At 42.8% G+C, this 20,904-nt stretch overlaps 1 protein-coding gene across 3 annotated transcripts in view; it reads right to left on the bottom strand.

The window, feature by feature from the left end:
* PCDH17 (protocadherin 17) overlaps positions 1-20,904 on the bottom strand; it is a 346,826-nt gene that overhangs the window by 25,433 nt on the left and 300,489 nt on the right. The window lies entirely within an intron of this gene.

The raw sequence follows: 20,904 nt of genomic DNA, 5'->3' as shown, positions 1-20,904 counted from the left end.
ACATCCAAGTGGCACAGAGAGATTTCCAGATTCTGGGGAAATAGTTTAGTCACATGGCAAAGATGATTGCCTTTTCGGAAGTGTTACCTGTTCATGGAAAGGGGAAGGAGAGGCCAAGCCATATAGACAATTTCAAGGCATGGATGAAAACCTGGTGTAAAGAAGAAAGTATTGGATATACTGGGGGCTGGGGCTGTGTATGGAACAGTAAAAGGCTCTATGTCAAAGATGATTAAATCTATCTGTGCCAGGAAAAAGGATCCTAAGTGAAAAATTCAAATCCTATGCCATAATGCATTTAAACTAAAAGAGGGTGGCAGAAGGAAACTGCAATGTCACCACCAATATCTCCAAGAAGTGGATGAAGAAATTAACAAAAATCAGCTGAATAAGGCAGAAAAAATGTCCAAAAAGAGCAGTAAGCTGAAGGAGGAGAGAAGCTGTAAAGCTATGAGCACAAATGCTCATAGTCTGGGGAATAAAATCTCACACCTGCAGGTGGAAGCAGCCTTGGACACTGTTACTGTTAAAGAGACATGGTTCATGGAGTTACATGACTGGGATATGACCATCCTGGGCTATAACTTATTTAGGAAGGATAGAGGACAGGAAAGAGGGAGGAACAGCGCTTTATGTCAAAAACAATATCCGAGCAATAGAATTGCAAGAGACTTGGTATAGAGAAGAAGCATTATGGGATATCCTAAAAAAACCCACAATGGTCAAATATAAATTCAACATATGGATAATCTACAGGTATTATTCTGTCATGAATAAATATACAATATATACCTGTATCTATTATCAACAAAATTTTATTTGCTTTGATTACATACTCATAATTCCGTTAAAAATTTATGACATTATCCACACATACCACATTCATCCACATAACATAACACAATATTGTCTATTGCAATTATCCCTATTACATTAAAATACATACATTTTCCATCATTATTACATACATGTGACTAATCCCATTATCCAACAATTCCCAAATAGTTCCCTACCATTTACACCTCCCACATTTTACTAGGTTATATCTTAATATTTCTTACACAATTCCCACAAAATGTATTCTCATAATATTTACTGCACAGAAGCACCCAAAATGTTCTCAATATGGTAGATTTTATAATTTTGTGCGAGCGCGTACTTTTGTTCTCGCACCAGGCATGAACAAGAGTACGTGGGATTTCAATAGATACGCGCGTAGCCACGCGTATCCATTAAAATCCGGGATCGGCGCGCGCAAGGCTGCCGATTTTGGGCAGCCTGTGCGCGCCGAGCCGCGCAGCCTGCCTCCGTTCCCTCTGAGGCCGCTCCAAAATCGGAGCGGCCTCGGAGGGAACTTTCTTTCGCCCTCCCCTCACCTTCCCCTCCCTTCTCCTACCTAACCCACCCCCCCGGCCCTATCTAAACCTCCCCCCTACCTTTATCGCCGGATTTACGCCTGCTGGAGGCCATCACCCGACCCGGGGGCTGTTCCGGAGGGCGCGGCCAAGCCCCCGGACCGAAACTATGCCCGCGGCGCCACCCCTGAAACATCGCGTCACCCGTGCCACGCCCCCAAAACGCAGCGTCATGACCACCACGCCCCCCGCCATGCCCCCGGCACGCCTCTCCATGCAAGCCCCGGGACTTACATGCGCCGCCGAGCCTATGCAAAATAGGCTCAGTGCTCGCAGGGGGGGTTTGGGATAGGTTTTCGGGGGGAACGCGCGTATCCTGCGCATGTACCCCTTTGAAAATCTACCCCTAAGTATTTCCTCACATAACTTCCTTGTCTCTTGAGGTTTCCTCATACAACTCCCAAAATGTTCTCTTAGTACTTCCTCACATAGCTCCCTTTTCTCTTGATATTCATAGAACTCCCGACGAGAGACTCTCGTTTCACCCAATGGTTTCCTCAGGAGATCACTACTAAACTATTATTTCTTCATTACCATTACAGGGAACATCCATTTAATCATTAACCTTGTTGTTCTTGTTGTATATACGGAACTTTCTTAGTCCGATGTCTCCTAAATACCTTCTATTCTCACCGTTCAAACTATTGGCCAGTGCGATTCTCAACCAATACACATTCTCTATACTTTTCTACGAATACAGTTTCATCAACTTCAATAATACGCCACCATCCTTATAGCATCTACATCAGGTTCCACGCCAATACTACTTTTATTTGACTGCTCCGCAGCTCACCTAATGTTCTCCACAATTCCAACAATTTGAACTCAGGAATCACATCAAACCTGTATTCATCTTAAGACAAATTTCCAAACCAACTCGACTATCTTGTATCACCAAAACGCCACGGCTATCCTAAAAAAAAACCATAAAAAGATGATGATGCTTCCATTTACATTGGTGTGGTCTACAGGCCTCCAATTCAGAGAGAAGAGCTGGATAGAGATCTGATCAAAGACATCTATAAGAGAGGGAAGAAGGGAGAAGTATTGCTTGCTGGAGATTTTAAGCTGCCAGATGTAGACTGGAGTATCCCTTCTGCGGAATCTACAAAACGTTGAGAGCTAGTGGATACCCTTCAAGGGCTCTGCTCAAACAAATGATAATGGAACCTATGAGGGTGGGTGTGATACTTGACCTAGTGCTCACAAATGGGGATAATGTGTCTAATGTCTGGAGCACAAATGATCATCAGACAGTATATTTGATATCGCAAATAAGATACAGATAAGCCACATGAAGACCCGAATTTTGAATTCCAAAAATACAGACTTTGACAAAATGGGGATGCACATGGAGAAAGAACTAGAAGATTGGGAGAAAATGGGTGAGGTGGAACAACAATGGGCCAAATTAAAAGGAGCTATTACTAAGGCAACAAATCTTTAAATTAGAAAAGTATACAAAAGTACAAGGAAAAAAAAACAGATTTGGTTCTCACAGGAGCTGCAAAAATAAAGGCAAAAAGATCTGCATTCAGGAAGTATAAAAGATCACATAAAGAGAAACACAGGGAAGAATGTTTAGTAAAACTGAAGGAGATGAAGAAAGAAATCAGAAAAGCAAAAGATCAAGTGGAGGAAAGGATTGCCAAAGAGATAAAGAGAGATGACAAAACATTTTTCAGATATATAAGAGAAAGAAGGAAAACCCAAATTGGTATAGCAAAATTGAAAGGTGACAAGAAGCAATGTGTAGAGACAGACAAAGAAATGGTGGAAATATTAACCAAATTCTTCAGTTCACTGTTCACTAAGGAAGACCCTGGAGAAGGACCGTCACTGGTTGACAAGACGGTAGAAGGGCAGGGGTTAAACACGACTCCTTTTACAGAAGAACAACTTATAGGAAGAGCTAGAAAAACTGAAAGTGGGCAAGTCCATGGGGCCAGAAGATGTACATTCCAGGATATTACAGGAACTCAGAGATGTCCTGACTGGTCCACTGAAGGACCTATTCAATAGATCCAAGGAAATTGGAGTTATGCCACAAGATTGGAGAAGAGAGTTTCTTCTCCCACTTCATAAGAGTGGTAGCAGACAGGAGGCTGAAAACTACAGGCTGGTTATCCTCACCTTGGTGGTAGGAAAATTAATGGAGATGCTGAAAGAAAGGATACTTAACTATTTCCAATCCCATAAGTTGCTGGACCCAAGGCAGCATGGATTCACCAGGGGAAGGTCCTGTCAGACAAATATGATTGATTTTTTTGATTGAGTGACTAGAGAATTGGTTCAAGGAAGAGCGCTCAATATGATCTACATGGATTTCAGCAAAGCTTTTGATATGGTCCCACATAGGAGGCTTGTGAATAAATTGAGAAGCTTGGGAGTGAGCGCCAAGGTGCTGGCATGGATTAAAAACTGATTCACTGATAGGAAACAGCATATAATGGTAAATGGAACCTACTTTAAAGAAAAAGCCGTGATAAGTGGAGTGCTACAGGAATCAGTATTGGGACCAGATCTGTTCAATATCTTTGTGAGTGACATTGCAAAATGGATAGAAGGTAAAGTTTTCTATTTGTAGATGATACTAAGATCTGCAACAGAGTGGTCATGTCTGAAGGAGAAGAGAGAATAAAAAGTGATTTATGAAAGCTTGAAGAGTGGTCAAAGATTTGGTAGCTAAAATTCAGTGCCAAGAAGTGAAGAGTTATTCATCTGGGATAAGGTAATCCAAAAGAGCTGTATGTGCTGGGAGGTGAAGACTAATGTGCAAAGACCAAAAGAGGGATCTTAGGATGATAGTGTCTGGAGATTTGAAGATGGCAAAGCAATGTGACAAGGCGATAGCTAAAGCCAGTAGAGATGTGAATCGTGTGATCGATCGTCTTAACAATCGATTTCGGCTGGGGGGGGGAGGGAATCGGATTGTCGCGGTTTTGTTTTTGTAAATATCATGTAAATCGTAAATCGGGGGAGGGCGGGAAAACCGGCACACTAAAACATCCCTAAAACCCACCCCGACCCTTTAAAATAAATCCCCCACCCTCCCGAACCCCCCAAAAATGCCTTAAATTACCTGGGGTCCAGAGTGGGGGTACCGGTGTGATCTTTTACTCTCGGGCCTGCGGTGCGTTGTAGAAATGGCGCCGGTGCTACCTTTTCCCTGTCATATGACAGGTCAAAGGTAGCGCCGGCGCCATTTTGTTTTTTGTCCCCCGACATCAGGAGCGTAGGAGATCGCTCCCGGACCCCCGCTGGACCCCCAGGGACTTTTGGCCAGCTTGGGGGGGGGCCTCCTGACCCCCACAAGACTTGCCAAAAGTCCAGCGGGGGTCCGGGAGCGACCTCCTGCCCTCGAATCGTTTTGCCGTAGAGTAAAAGATCACACCGGGACCCCCGCTCTGGACCCCAGGTAATTTAAGGCATTTTGGGGGGGTTCGGGAGGGTGGGAGATTTATTTTAAAGGGTCGGGTGGGTTTTAGGGTTGTTTTAGTGTGCCCGTTTTTCCGCCCTCCCCCTTCCCCTCCCCCTTCCCCCGATTTACGATTTTTGACGATAAATCGGGGGAATTCCTATTGTATCGCGCTTCTAACGATTTTTGACGATTTAAAATATATCGGACGATATTTTAAATCGTCAAAAAACGATTCATATCTCTAAAAGCCAGAAGAATGCTGGGCTGCATAGAGAGAGGAATAAACAGTAATAAAAAGGAGGTGATGCTGCCCTTGCTCAGTTCCTTGGTGAGGCCTCACCTCGAGTACTGTGTTCAGTTCTGGAGCCCTTATCTCAAAAGGAATAGACAGGATGGAGGCAGTCCAGGGAAGAGTGACCAAAATGGTGTGGGGTCAGTATTGGAAGACCTATGAGGAGAGACTTAAGGATCTGAATATGTATACTCTGGAAGAGAGGAGGTGCAGGAGAGATATAATACAGACTTTCAGAGAACTGAAAGGTTTTAATGATGTACCAATGTCAAACCTTTTCCGCTGGAAAGAAATCAGTAGAATTAGGGGTCATGAAATGAAACTCCAGGGAGGACATCTCAGAACCATCAGAAAATATTTCTTCATGGAGAGGTTAGTAGATACCTGTAATGCTCTTCTGGAGGAGGTTGTGAAAATGAAAACAGTGAAAGAATTCAAAGGGGCATGAGATAAACCCTATGGATCCCTAAAGACTCGAGGATGGAAATGAAGAAAAGAGTGCATGAGAATAACTTGCTGGTGTAGCACCCTTAACCAATAAGCCTTGATGCAAATCCAACATTGCTCTTTGCTTCAACAGCAAGGGGAAAAGGGGAAATTGATTCAGATAGCAAACAACAAGGGCTCAGACTTTTACAGTCTGGGAACTATTGCGGAGACATAAGGGAAAAAATATAGGACTGCTTCTATGGCCAAGTCCATAAGCAAAGCACATCAAGCAGCACTGTTTGAATTTTCGAAAAGGCTCATCACCCAGTAAAAATGTTTGCAGTAAATTTTTATGGATTATGATTTATTTGGACATTTTATATACTGTCATTCCATGTAAAAATCATGATTGATATTCATAACTATGACTCAATAAAAGACGGGTTACAGGTAGTATTCATCAACAGGCATCAAATGAAATGTACCATTACATATTAACTAAAATCTAGGACATAAAGTGAGATGTACAGAACAAATAATAATACAACAGATTTCATATATTGGTCAGTATATTATGTTAAGGTTTTTAAATTCACTCGTTAAATTTATTCCACATGTTTCAATTCATTTCTATTGTCTTTCTTATTATTGCAGTTCTCTGCATTCTGATGATTTTAAGTTAGGTTATATGACTTTAAGACAACTGCATGGAGCAGAAGTTGCTACCCTTGAAAGAAACATGGGGTAACCTGCCCAGCAGGGCAGATACTACCATAAGAAGCTTGCTGGCAGACTGGATGGACCATTTTGGTTATTTTTTGCTGTCATTTCTATTTTTCTATGTTTCTATGCAATAATGTTATACATTGGGGGCCTGATTTTAAAAAGCATTTACTCGAGTAAAAACCAGGTTTACTGGAGTAAATTCACTTTACTTGAGTAAGTGGGTTTTTGAAAATTGCTACAATATATGCCATTGACTTGTCTATAGGATTTACTCACATAAGTGCACTTTACTTGAGTAAATGGCTTTTGAAAATTGCTACAATAGTAGCTATATTTATGCATGTAACTCCTTTTGAAAATTACCCCCTATGAGTAGATATGCAAAAGCCATTTAGACGGATAATGGGAAAGTTATCCATCTAAATAGCTTAGAATTTAGCCAGATAAGTTGGGGGTGTTCCTGGGAAGGGAGGTGTTCTGGGGAGTAGTGGAGTTAGCTGGTTAAGTTACCTGAGTATATTCAGCGGCACGACCGCACAGCTAAATATCCTGTTTAAGTTAGCTGGATATGTCTATCTGGCTAACTTAACTGCCGCTCAGCAGCTGAATTTTGATCCCAGAGTCTTTAAGAGGGCACAGTGGGTAAATTGGCAGTTGCTTCTATTTTTTAAGTCAAAAATCCTGAATCAAAATTAGACTCTATATTTCCTTTTTCTCCATGTACGTACTGTTACGAGCGCGGCCTTCCAATGTCCATACGAACCGAGGGCTTGGAGGCCTTCAGATCCTGTTATGAGCGCGGAGGTGTGGTCATTTCTGAAATGGGTGATGTGAGCCCTTGAACCACGGCATGGCTCAGGGAGGAGCCCCAAGACACACCGCGGGAGTTGAGCTGGTGCGAGCACGGGTAGCAAGGAGCAAAACAAGGCTGGAGCGAAGACAAGGAGACGAAGGTCTGACCCTCTACCGAACCTGCACACCCCAGGATGACCAACAACGCAATGTTGATCAATGAATAGTCCTTTGACCATTTCAAGCCCTTTCAGACCTGCTGCTGGGTAACGGCAAAAGGCGGCAGGCCGGACAGAGGATGAGGGCAGACGGAGTCCTTAGAATACAGAAGACCTTGGATGAAGACTCAGGCAAGGACACTGTAGACAAAGACTCAGGCGAGGACACTGTAGACGTAGGCAAAGGATCAAGGCACTGCAGACGTAGGATGAAGGATCAAAGTGCTGGGTCGAGACTGCGACGCAGCATGCCTTACACAGTCCACCCGTGGAACTGGTTGCGGACCATGCTGGGCTCGAAGCAGACTCTAGGAGCGATAATGGAAGCTGATGCTGGAATATGGCAAAGATACTGAAGAGGCCTGCACCGGGGCACGCCGTACACAGTCCACCCGCTGAACTGGTCGCGGACTACGCTGGTGTGGAGCAGGTTCGAACAGAGTCTTGACATGGACAGACGCAAATGCAAGGAACTCCGAAGACCAGGGCAAGTTTCAAGCACAGGATTCAAGATTCTCAAGGATTCAAAGACAACTCAGGATACAAGACTTAGGAATGAAGCAGAAGTCTTCTGGAGGCTAGCACTGCGGAGATGAAAATGGCCTTTGTACCATGAGGCACCATACACAGCCCACCCATGGGCTGGTCATGGACCATGACAACAGCATGCCAGGAAAGTGGACATCAAGGAACCAAGGCATGGAGGGAGATGCGAAGACAAAGGCATCAGGAAGGACATCGGACATCAGGAGGTACGAACGAAGAACATCAGGAACATGAAGACATCTGAAGACACGGATGAAGGGCATCAGGAACCTGAAGACATCTGGAGACACAGACGAAGAGTCGGTGGACATCAGGAATAAGAAGATGGAGCCGTCAAAGCTGGAGAAGACCTCTGAGGACCTGGACCGGAGAGAAGACACAGACAACTGTAGAACCCGATCTGAAGGCCAGGAGTAACTGAAGAGGAGCCCTTTTATAGGGCAGATACAGGAAACGAAGACCAGCTGGAATCCCGTGGGGCCAGGAGCAATTCCTCCTCCTGCCCCTTTAAATACAGTAGAAGAGGCACGTGCCGGTGCCTAGAAGAAGGCCTGGAGAAGAAGCAGTTCCGTGGACAGCAGCACTTAGCCACACAGGAAGAAACAGAGCAGGGAGAATCAGGCAGACTTCAGGACAGCTTCCTGCCGCCCGACGAGGACCCCAGCAATGGCGTCTTGGCTCCATGCCGCAGAGAAAGTCAGTGGCGGCATCGGCCATGAAAAGGGAGTCGGCAGCAACATCCTTCTGGCCGCAGAAGGGTGGCAGAAGCTCAGCGGTCACCCGACCACAAAGGTGGAGTCAGTGTGGCAATTCGGGCCACGGAGGAGCGGCAGAAACAGTGGGTCCCTGCTGCGGAAGTCAGCGTGGCGGTCAAAGAGGTGAGAGGCCTGCTCTCGGAGGGTAGCTCTGCGGGCAGGAATCGTAACACATACTTTGTTAAATGTTTCATAAAAAGAGTACTGGCATGTTGACAGCTGGTGACAGGGGATCCAAGATGGCGCCAGCACCAATTGCTTGAAAGCTGTGGTAGTTTCTTCCTGAAATAAACGATGGATGTCATAATGCCTCTGTATTGCTCCATGGTGAGACCGCATCTTGAATATTGTGTGCAATTCTGGTCGCCACATCTCAAAAAAGATATACTGGTAGTTGTACTGGAGAAAGTGAGAGAAGGACAACAACCAAAATGATAAGGGGCATTGAATGGCTGCCTTATGAGGAAAGGCTAATGAAGTTAGGGCTGTTCAGTTTGGAGAAGAGATGACTGAGGGGGGCTATGATAGAGGTCTGCAAATCATGAAAGGACTTGAACAAGTTAATATTAATTGGTTATTTACTCTCTCAGATAATAGAAGGACTAGGGGACACTCCATGTAGTTAGCAAGTAGCTCATTTAAAACAAATAGAAGAAAATTATTTCTCACTCAGTGCATAGTTAAGCTCTGGAATTCATTACCAGAGGATGTGGTTACAAAGTTTGGATAAGTTCTAGTGGAGAAGTCCATAAACTGTTATTAATCAATAAGGAATAGTAGCTTGGAATCTATTTAATGTTTAGGTACTTGCCAGATACATGTGACATGGATTGGCCACTGTTGGAAACAGGATACTGGGCTTGATGGACTTTTGGTCTGTCCCAGTATGGCATATCTTATGTTCTTAACCTCTCATACTGCAACAATTCATAATTTATACAAAATGCTGTTTTTAAAATAAGGGTAATTATTTTAAATATATATCTGCAATCAGTCAGTAGTGATTAAGCTTTCATTTCTGCTAGTCATCTAGCTTGCCACTAACCACATTAAATATGGACAGCAAGGGAAATGGTAAAGGAGGAGAAAAATAAGTAAAAGATGACCTTGAGGAAGAAACCTCCTGCACTGCATGAGATTTTTCACTCTGATGTCTGAGAACTGCAGTTCTGGCTTCACTCCTGTATGTCACATCATAGGAAGCAGATTCCGAGTATTGATTATCATACATTATAGGCCCCCTCACCTCACCATTAGCCTGTAATTCTGACTGCTGCATCCAGCAGGCAGTGAAGAAAATCGAACAGGCACTTTTGTACTAGCTACAGAAATGATAAACACAGAGTGAACTATCACGGCTAAGGGTCAAATTAGTATTTATGAGAAAGTAGAATCAATGTAAAGGAAAAAAAAAAAAAGCAGGTTGCAATCCTGGATTCTGCAGAAGGAAGAGTTAGCTGGATGATATGCACCATCAGTCTTTGTTATCTCTCGTCTTGTCTACCTCATGTACAAACTAAAGCCTTTCAACATTCCAAGTGTGTAAAATAAACAGCAGAAGCCTGGAGGCTTTTGTCAATCTCTGGGGCTTCCAGTGTAAATAATCAGAAGTACTTTCTACATGCTAGGGAGTAGAAATCTTAAAATAAAACAAGTGAATTATCATAAAAATCTCATTTCTTATTCTTTCTTTTTTCTGCTTAGACAACTAGCAGTGGCTTGAACTGGAAACATCTTCCAGAAATTAGGAGCCAATATTATTGCTGTAAAGGAGAAATGTTAGAGTACCAAATGTGCCATGAGCTTACATGAAAAAAATGACAGTAACCTTGATCTATCCATTTTCATCTTTAAACTACGTGACTAAAAAAGCAGCATGATCATGTGGCTTGATATGTGGATAAAAGCAAGAAGATTGCTGCATGTTTAGAATTTCTCAAAGCCTTTGTAAGAAGTGCAAAGTATGAGAAATAAAAAAAGAAAAACCTCCCCCACTACAACAAATTATAGGAAAATGTATTCTGGCATAAACAAAGTGATGGGGTGCAATGGAGAAATGGAGAAAAACAGGTTTGGCTCATGCAACAATACAGACTTCCAGATTACTGATAAGTTGAGCAAAAAAAAAATTCATTTTAATTACTTCGCAAGCTTTAAGGCTGAACAGAAAACTATTAAAATCATTTTCCAAAGTATTTACATGCATAAAACACATTTTTGTGCATGTAAGAGGTTCTTGCATCATGGAGCAATTGGTTCAGGAACCAACAAGAGAAGGAGCTATTTTAGATTTAATCCTTAGTGGAAAGCAAGATTTGGTGAAAGAAGTAACGGTGGTGGGGCCACTTGGCAATGGTGATCATAACATGATCAAATTTAAACTAATAACTGGAAGGGGGACAATAAGTAAATATGCAGCTCTGACACTAAATTTTAAAAGGGAAACTTTGATAAAATGAGGAAAATAGTTAGAAAAAAACTGAAAGGTGCAGCTGCAAAGGTTAAAAGTGTTCAACAGGCTTGGACATTGTTTAAAAATACAATCCTAGAGACGCAGTCCATATGTATTCCGCGCATTAAGAAAGGTGGAAGGAAGGCAAAACGATTACCGTCATGGTTAAAAGGTGAGGTGAAAGAGGCTATTTTAGCCAAAAAAAATCCTTCAAAAATTGGAAGAAGGATACCTCTGAAGAAAATAGAATAAAACATAAGCATTGTCAAGGTAAGTGTAAAACATTGATAAGACAGGCAAAGAGAAAATTTGAAATGAAGTTGGCCATAGAGACAAAAACTCATAATAAAATCTTTTTAAAATATATCCAAAGCAAGAAACCTGTGAGGAAGTCGATTGGACCATTAGATGACAGAGGGGTTAAAGGGGCTCTTAGGGAAGATAAGGCCATTGCAGAAAGACTAAATGAATTCTTTGCCTCTGTGTTTACTAATGAAGATGTTGGGGAGATACCAGTTCCAGAGATGGTTTTCAGGGGTGATGACTCAGATGAACTGAACGAAATCACTGTGAACCTGGAAGATGTAGTAGGCCAGATTGATAAACTAAAGAGTAGCAAATCACCTGGACCGGATGGTATGCATCCTAGGGTACTGAAGGAACTAAAAAATGAAATTTCTGATCTATTAGTTAAAATTTGTAACCTATCATTAAAATCATCCATTGTACCTGAAGACTGGAGGGTGGCCAATGTAACCCCAATATTTAAAAAAGGCTCCAGGGGTGATCCGGGTAACTATAGACCAGTGAGTCTGACTTCAGTGCCGGGAAAAACAGTGGAAACTATTCTCAAGATTTAAATCGTAGAGCATATAGAAAGACATGATTTAATGGGACAGTCAACATGGATTTACCCAAGGGAAGTCTTGCCTAACAAATCTGCTTCATTTTTTTGAAGGGATTAATAAACATGTGGATAAAGGTGAACCGGTAGATGCAGTGTATTTGGATTTTCAGAAGGCGTTTGACAAAGTCCCTCATGAGAGGCTTCTATGAAAACTAAAAAGTCATGGGATAGGAGGTGATGTCCTTTCGTGGATTACAAACTGGTTAAAAGACAGGAAACAGAGAGTAGGATTAAATGGTCAATTTTCTCAGTGGAAAAGGGTAAACAGTGGAGTGCCTCAGGGATCTGTACTTGGACCGGTGCTTTTCAATATATATATAAATGATCTGGAAAGGAATACAACGAGTGAGGTTATCAAATTTGCAGATGATACAAAATTATTCAGAGTAGTTAAATCACAAGCAGACTGTGATACATTACAGGAGGACCTTGCAAGACTGGAAGATTGGGCATCCAAATGGCAGATGAAATTTAATGTGGACAAGTGCAAGGTGTTGCATAAAGGGAAAAATAACCCTTGCTGTAGATACATGATGTTACGTTCCATATTAGGAGCTACCACCCAGGAAAAAGATCTGGACATCATAGTGGATAATACTTTAAAAACATCGGCTCAGTGTGCTACAGCAGTCAAAAAAGCAAATAGAATGTTAGGAATTATTAGGAAGGGAATGATTAATAGAACGGAAAATGTCATAATGCCTCTGTATCGCTCCATGGTGAGACCGCACCTTGAATACTGTGTACAATTCTGGTCACCACATCTCAAAAAAGATATAGTTGCGATGGAGAAGGTACAGAGAAGGGCAACCAAAATGATAAAGGGGTTGGAACAGCTCCCCTATGAGGAAAGGCTGAAGAGGTTAGGGCTGTTCAGCTTGGAGAAGAGACGGCTGAGGGGGGATATGATAGAGGTCTTTAAGATCATGAGAGGTCTTGAATGAGTAGATGTGACTCGGTTATTTACACTTTCGAATAATAGAAGGACTAGGGGGCATTCCATGAAGTTAGCAAGTAACACATTTAAGACTAATTGGAGAAAATTCTTTTTCACTCAATGCACAATAAACCTCTGGTATTTGTTGCCAGAGGAGGTGGTTAGTGCAGTTAGTGTAGCTGGGTTCAAAAAAAGTTTGGATAAGTTCTTGGAAGAGAAGTCCATTAATAGCTATTAATCAATTATACTTAGGGAATAGCACTGCTATTAATTGCATCAGTAGCATGGGTTCTTCTTAGTGTTTGGGTAATTGCCAGGTTCTTGTGGCCTGGTTTTGGCCTCTGTTGGAAACAGGATGCTGGGCTTGATGGACCCTTGGTCTGACCCAGCATGGCAATTTCTTATGTTCTTATGTTCTTATGTTGTAAAAATGTGCACATAACCCTATTAGGCATGCACTTTATTTATTTACTTATTGAAAATTCTTGTATTTTGCAGCATCCAAATATATTTGAGCAGCGTGGACAACAAAATAAATGATCGTAAACCCGTTAAATTGCAAATACATAACAAAAACATAAATAAATTTAAAACTCATCATAAATTCAGATACCATTCAAGCAGAATAAACATTCTTAAAAGAAAAAAACTTTATGATGTTTTCTAAATATTTATAATACTCATATGTTCTTAATTCAAAGGGTAAAGCATTCCAGAGCACTGAAGCATTTTTAGAAAAGGCCCTAGATCTGGGCTGCGGTGTCCTATAGCTTCTAAGTTGCGGTACCGGAACTAAACTATGACCTTTGGAGTTTTACACAAACTTGTGGTAGGCATTCTATGGGGAAAAGAGCAAGCGGGGATAAGACTTAGCGAGCATACTTTCAGGAGTATGTGTGCAAGTTGCACGCACAGGTCACATCCTGCTTGGAGCAGTCTAACTTTGTGCATACACAATTCAATTCATACCCGGCCAAATAAGGCAGGATGTTCAAAGCAAACTTATGCAAAGAAAATCTTTGCATGCAGTCTTTACCGAAGATTTGAAAATCTTCGGTAAAGACTGCATGTAGACTGAAAATGTAAAGTGGTTCCTCCTTGGTGGCCAAAGTCACTTTGCATTTTGCAATATCAGATGCTTTATAAAATAACAGTTAGCCAAAACTTCAAGTATCAACCTAGTTTTTCAATGTAGAGGACAAAAAATTAAAAAAAAAAAACCCTGAAAATACCACAAAGCATAGTATTATCTCGGTCTCAGCATAGGGACGGTAAATTTAAAACAAGCGTGCTTGCCCATACACATGCTTATGGGTGCACAAATTAACATATGGCAGAATTTTAAATCAGGTGTGCAAATATTTTATGTGAGCCCCATTAATTTTACTCAAGCAAATTTATTTTATGTACCTTTCTTGGGACTTTGTCATCTTTAACGCGTGCAGGGAAGCAGATTTTAAAACATGTTCGCGTGAAGGACATTCCCAGTTTTACCCATTAATCCATCAGTTCGCACATTCTGTCTCAAAGTCATCCGGACCCCTCTGGTTCTGGAGCCAGCATGTCCCCCAGTTGAACCAGACCCCTCACCCAGTCGATATAGGCCTAAACAGAGGTGGATTATGACGTATACCTCATCAGAAGAAGCAAACATATGTGGCTAACAGCCGCTGCAATCGCCAGATTTAAAATATGGATTTATGCGTGTAACTTTTGGCCCTACCCTGGAACACCCATGCTCCACCCATGCCTTGCCCTCCCTTTCTTATTTGCTCAAGCACACGCATATATGCACGTAATTAATAGCTTTTAAAATATGAATCACTCGCGCATGGCCCAGATACTCACATACGTGGGCCTTTTAGCATGAGCAACACTTTTACATTTGCCCCTTAGCCATTAATGAAAAAAATGAAAGAGGAATTAGACACTGAAATAATTTATTTGGGTCTCAAATGATGGAAGGTGAGGGGATTATTTTCCCTGCTAACATGAACAACAGGGTGCATTTAGTTTCTTTACAGGGTGAGTGGGGGGAGAAAGCTGGTTATTAATTAGTAAAATCAGACAGAACTATATATATTTCATTATTGACAGCTATCTATGAAGACCCCCAAAAAATATTTGCATATAGAATAACACATATATATTTGATGGTACAACAATGGATATAAGCAAAACACTTTATACTTATTTATGTTAAAAACTGTAACTGAATACAGATCCCACATCATGCATTGTAGTCTAGTTGATTGTCTTCATTAAAATTGTGTTGGGGAAAAAATGTTGCAGCCGGCCTTGATTCAGAGTTAGTATGCTGTATGTATGTGGAACCGCAGAATGGAAAGGAGGCATCCATGAACAGCTCCTCCAGAAAGAATATGTTTTGGTTAAGTCTACATATCAGCAAATTGGTAAAAAAACAGAATAATACAAAGCAAACAAGAGGGTCACTTGCAATACCACAAATAAAGACATTTATCTTGCATTTTCATCACTGATAAACCAAATAAAAAGAAAGTTTGATCACATATCCTGCCCTTATCTTGGGGATCCACTGGCGTCCTTTCAGTATTTCCCAAACTTGTTCTGGAGGTATACCTATCCAGTCGGCTTTCAAGAATTGCCCCAATGAATATCTATGAGAGAGAATTACATACACCAGGTCTCTATTGTATTCAAATCTATCTCATGCATATTCATTGTGGCAATCCTGAAAACCCAACTAGCTAAGGGGGTCGTTTTCCAAAGGTATCGCATGCAAAAAGGAACTTTTCGCATGCAATTTCTAAATTGGGGCGGAGTCCACACCAGAAGGGGAGGAGTCGGGGTGGCCTCGGGGCAGACTCCGCGACAACTTCGCTGATGGTTAAAGGTAAGAATCCTTACTGCCGCCAGTATTGCGCCCAATAGCACCACCTTTCACGGTGGCGATATTGGGTGCGATCGCTGCCGGCTTTCTCAGGCCCACCCCCCACTTCGCCCCCCAGCCCCCAGTTACTGCCAGATTTTCTAAGTTCAGGCCTAAGTGTCTCTCCAGGAGAGGACTGGGAAACATTACGTTACATTACTCTTCAGTAGGGATGTGAATCGTTTTTTGACGATTTAAAATATCGTCCGATATATTTTAAATCGTCAAAAATCGTTAGAGGCGATATACAATAGGAATTCCGCCGATTTATCGTCAAAAATCGTAAATCGGGGGAAGGGGGAGGGCGGGAAAACGGCACACTAAAACAACCCTAAAACCCACCCCGACCCTTTAAAATAAATCCCCCACCCTCCCGAACCCCCCCAAAATGTCTTAAATTACCTGGGGTCCAGTGGGGGGGTCCTGGTGTGATCTTCCACTCTCGGGCCACGGGTGCGTTATTAGAAATGGCGCCGGTGCCATTTTCGTTCCTGTCCCCCGACGTCACAAGCGTAGGAGATCGCTCCAGGACCCCCGCTGGACCCCCAGGGACTTTTGGCCAGCTTGGGGGGCCTCCTGACCCCCACAAGACTTGCCAAAAGTCCAGCGGGTGTCCGGGAACGACCTACTGCACTCGAATCGTGTTGCCATTTTGCAATACGGCTCGAGTATTGCAAAATGGCGCCGGCCGTATGGCCATTTTGCAATACGGCAACACAATTCGAGTGCAGGAGGTCGTTCCCGGACCCCCGCTGGACTTTTGGCAAGTCTTGTAGGGGTCAGGAGGCCCCCCCAAGCTGGCCAAAAGTCCCTGGGGGTCCAGCGGGGGTCCGGGAGCGATCTCTTATGCTCGTGACGTCGGGGGACAGGAACCAAAATGGCGCCAGCGCTACCTTTGCCCTGTCATATTAACGCACCCGTGGCCCGAGAGTGGAAGATCACACCGGGACACCCCCACTGGACCCCAGGTAATTTAAGACATTTTGGGGGGGTTCGGGAGGGTGGGGGATTTATTTTAAAGGGTCGAGGTGGGTTTTAGGGTTGTTTTAGTGTGCTGATTTTCCCGCCCTCCCCCGATTTACAATTTACACGATTTAAAAAAAAAAACAAAACCACGACGATCCGATTCCCTCCCCCCCCAGCCAAAATCGATCGTTAAGACGATCGATCACACGATTCACATCTCTACTCTTCAGTGCTGTTCTTACAGCTGTCAACAAATCTTTCATGTTGCACCCGCATATGATTTTCATCAGTATTTGATTAATTTGTGGTACTGATACCATTGATTGAGCCAGCACAACTTGTCAGGGATCAATGTTGCAGTACATTTACCCCACAGGCCCACAGAGGCATTCTGGAGAGTCCCTTTGATTACCCCTGTTAGTCTTTGTCTTTGTAATATGCTTTTTGATCTATGAATGAAATGTGCTGGTTGTGGATGGGGAAATCTATACTTGTTACCTCCATGCTTGGGGGCAGATTTAAAAACTGCGCACAGGCACATATTTGTTTACACAACCAGGTGCAAACAAATCTATGCCCGATTTTATAACATGTTATAAAATCCAGGGTTGGCGCACACAAGGGGGTGCACAATTGTGCAACTTGCACGTGCCAAGCCACGCAGGCTGCCTCCGTTCCCTCTGAGGCCACTCCGAAATTGGAGTGGCCTCGGAGGGAACTTTTCTACCGCTCCCTGCACCTTCCCCTATCTAACCCACCCCCCAGCCCTAACTAGATCCCCCCACCTTTGTTTCAGAAGTTACGCTTGCCCAACTCAGGCGTAACTTGCGCGAGCCAGCGAGCCATCCCCCGGCACAGGCCACTGTGCCGGAGGACTCAGGACTGCCCCCAGACCACTGCCACGCCCCGCCCCACCCCCAGACCACGACCATGCCCCCAGACCCGCCCCTTCCCGCCCCTTTTTTGAAGCCCCGGGACATACGTGCGTCCCGGGGCTTGTGCGCGCTGCCGAACCTATGCAAAATAGGCTCGGCACGCGCAGGGGCAGATTTTCTCGGGTTACGCACGTAGCCTTTGAAAATCTGCCCCTTGGTTTGTTAGTCTACAATTTATGATTAGAAATTGCATTGTATAACCTACATTAAAATTTGAAATGTTAATATTTTTGAATATATATTAACTAAACAAGTAGAGGAAGCAAACTATCATAATTATCTGCAGAAAGAAACTTCACAACACATTGCTTATATCCAGACTCTGAATAAATTGGTTACTGTGTTGTAAAGATTCTTTCTTCAGGATATGCTATAACTGATCATTTTTAAAACTTATTTCCTCCCCTTGTTTGGCAACTATTATTTTTGAATAGAGGATGGTCAATTTTTGATTCTCAGTATGTCCTTGCTTATTTTCCCAGATCAATGCAGGACAGGTAAGCTACCTTGTTCCTAGTAAAGGGATGTAGCCAGGGCATACAGCCACAAGGTTTCCATCCTGAGCTACACTTGTTATAGGATAACCTCAGAATTTACCTTCCATCAAAGGGTAGAATGCATGGGACGAGTAGGCCACTAGAATGCATGATATATTATTGTACAATATTAAGGAGAATTTGTCTGCATTTTTAGATGCTTGAATTTACACAGTACTGGTGGCATACCCCAACGTGTCAGGATTTCTAACATTTGAGGATATCTCAAGATATGAATCACCACTGGTTTTGGAAAGGAAGTCACTCTGTATTCTTGTAATCTCAAAGTACTTTATAATCTGAAATTCCAATAATTTTGGCAGAAACAGCTCCATAAATTTCATTGGATAATCACATTCCATTCCCTCTGGAATCACCAACATGTTTTAATTGTTTCTTTGCTCCCTTGAAGTTCCTTTTTAGTTCTGCAATCATTTTGACTTTGAACTGTAGCAGTAAGATACAATCTTCCAACAAGGTATTCTTTTCCTTCATCCACTCTCTTTTGAAATAAAGAGAGCTGAGGTAGATCTTCAAAAAATACGCGCATGCGTACTTTTGTTTGCGCCACCAGAGCGAACAAAAGTACACCAGATTTTATAAGATACGTGCGTAGCCGCGCGTATCTTATAAAATCCGGGGTCAGCGCGCGCAAGGCTGTGCAAAATCGGCAGCCTGCGCGCGCCGAACCATGCAGCTTGCCCCCGTTCCCTCCGAGGCTGCTCCAAAATCAGAGCGGCCTCGGAGGGAACTTTCCTTCCGCGTCCCCCCACTTTACCCTCCCTTCCCCTATCTACCCCACCCCCCAGCCCTACCTAAATCCCTCACCCCTACCTTTGTTGGGCAAGTTACGCCTGCTTGAAGCAGGCGTAACTTGCGCGAGTCCCCCGGCACAGGCCGCAGTGCCGGGGAACTCGAGACCGCCCTCCCGGCCTGCCCCCGAACCGTCACCACGCCCCCGGACCTGCCCCGGACCGCCCCCTGCTCCCAGACCCGCCCCTGGACACGCCCCATCCCGTCCCTTTTAGGAAGCCCCGGGACTTACGTGCGTCCCGGGGCTATGCGCGCTCCGGCGGCCTATGCAAAATAGGTGCGCCGGCGCATGAGTGCCCTGCGCGCATAAATCCGGGAGGATTTGCGCGCGTAGGGGTTTTAAAATCTACCCCATTGTGTTGTAAGGGACGTCATCTCCATTTCAATTTCTCTAGTTGTGTCTCTATCATTAATACCTTTAGAGACTGCAGATCCCTCAAAATTATTGTAAGGAAGGTTTCAGTGTTTGTTTGTTTTTTTGGTAGCAGCCATTTTCAGAAATGGAGAGTCCTGTTTGAAACGTTTATCTCCATGTTACTTCTCTTTTGCCAGTGACCATTATAGATATCACTTGGGATAAGTATTTGGATGAGACAGCAATTTTACTTGAAGCATTTACATATTTGTAACTTGCTCTTCAGAAAGCAGATTTCTCATGTCTGTCTGGCAACTAGCTCTCTAGTGCCCCCCCTCCCTTATTGATATCTGCAGTATGAGCATCTGAGAGGCTATGTGAAAACGAGTTTGCACCCATGTAGATAAATATGTAGAGTGATAGAAGGAGTGTATGAGGTGTGAACATCTAGCATGTATCAGAGAGAAGGAGCCAGACTGTAAAAGAACAGGGAAAGAGATGATGAGCATGTTGTGGAAAAGATTATAGATAATACGATAGATTAACACTTTTTGTTTTTTATAGACAAGCACCAGGAAGATGATCCTGGTAACCTTTGCATAGGGAAATTTCAGAAATGGGGAAAAATAGGAAATGCATTTCAACAACTTTTTAATTGGATTTTTGGTATTGTAAAGATAAAGATCAGGGTGTGAATAAGGATGGGTTCTTATCTGTCCACAAACAAGAACATTTTATTAGTGTCCAAAATTGCTCACATAGAAGCTAAGAGAAATTATGTGGTTTCAGCTGTGCTGGGATTTAAATTTCCACCAGCCGGAGGCAGGAATAAATATATTTAAGTCTGAAAGGTTCTAGAGGTAAATAAATGGCACAGAGAAATTTAGGATAATCAGGGTTTGTGTGCATTATATTCAGCCCAGTTGAGAAGAAGATATTTGGAGCATGCAAAAGATGGACAACAATGAAATGCCTATGGTGGCGCCATCTTTTGCAAGCTCCAAATATCTTCTTCTCAACTGGGCTGAATATATTTTTTGAAATGACAAATACATCCTGTATTATCTGAATTTAAAATATTTACTACTTAGATACTTGGCTCTTTTTGCCCTTCAGAGGCCAAAAAATAAATTGAGTGTTTGTAGACTATAATTACAAATATTTTAAGGCTGACTAAAAAAGTCAAAGCTGTAAGCATACAGTGAAAAAAGATGGTATACCATACACTTTTCAAGAACAGACTTTGTTTTTGTAAAATTGCACATGCTAGCTAGAAAATATGTGCATAAGATAGTCCAACTTTCAAAGTATACTTCTGTGTATATCTTCACTTTGAAAATGGCACAAAAAAGGGGTGGTCCGGGGCATTCATGGGCAGGGCAATAAGGAATGCATGGAAATTGCTATTTTACAAGAGAGGTACACAAATATATTAGGCAACTTATTCACACAATTTTACACCAAATAGCTATCTAATGCAACTGATATCAGGTTCATC

Source organism: Rhinatrema bivittatum, chromosome 5 (assembly GCF_901001135.1).
Source record: "Rhinatrema bivittatum chromosome 5, aRhiBiv1.1, whole genome shotgun sequence".
Lineage (NCBI taxonomy): Eukaryota > Metazoa > Chordata > Amphibia > Gymnophiona > Rhinatrematidae > Rhinatrema > Rhinatrema bivittatum.
This window is presented reverse-complemented; position numbering and strand designations above follow the sequence as displayed.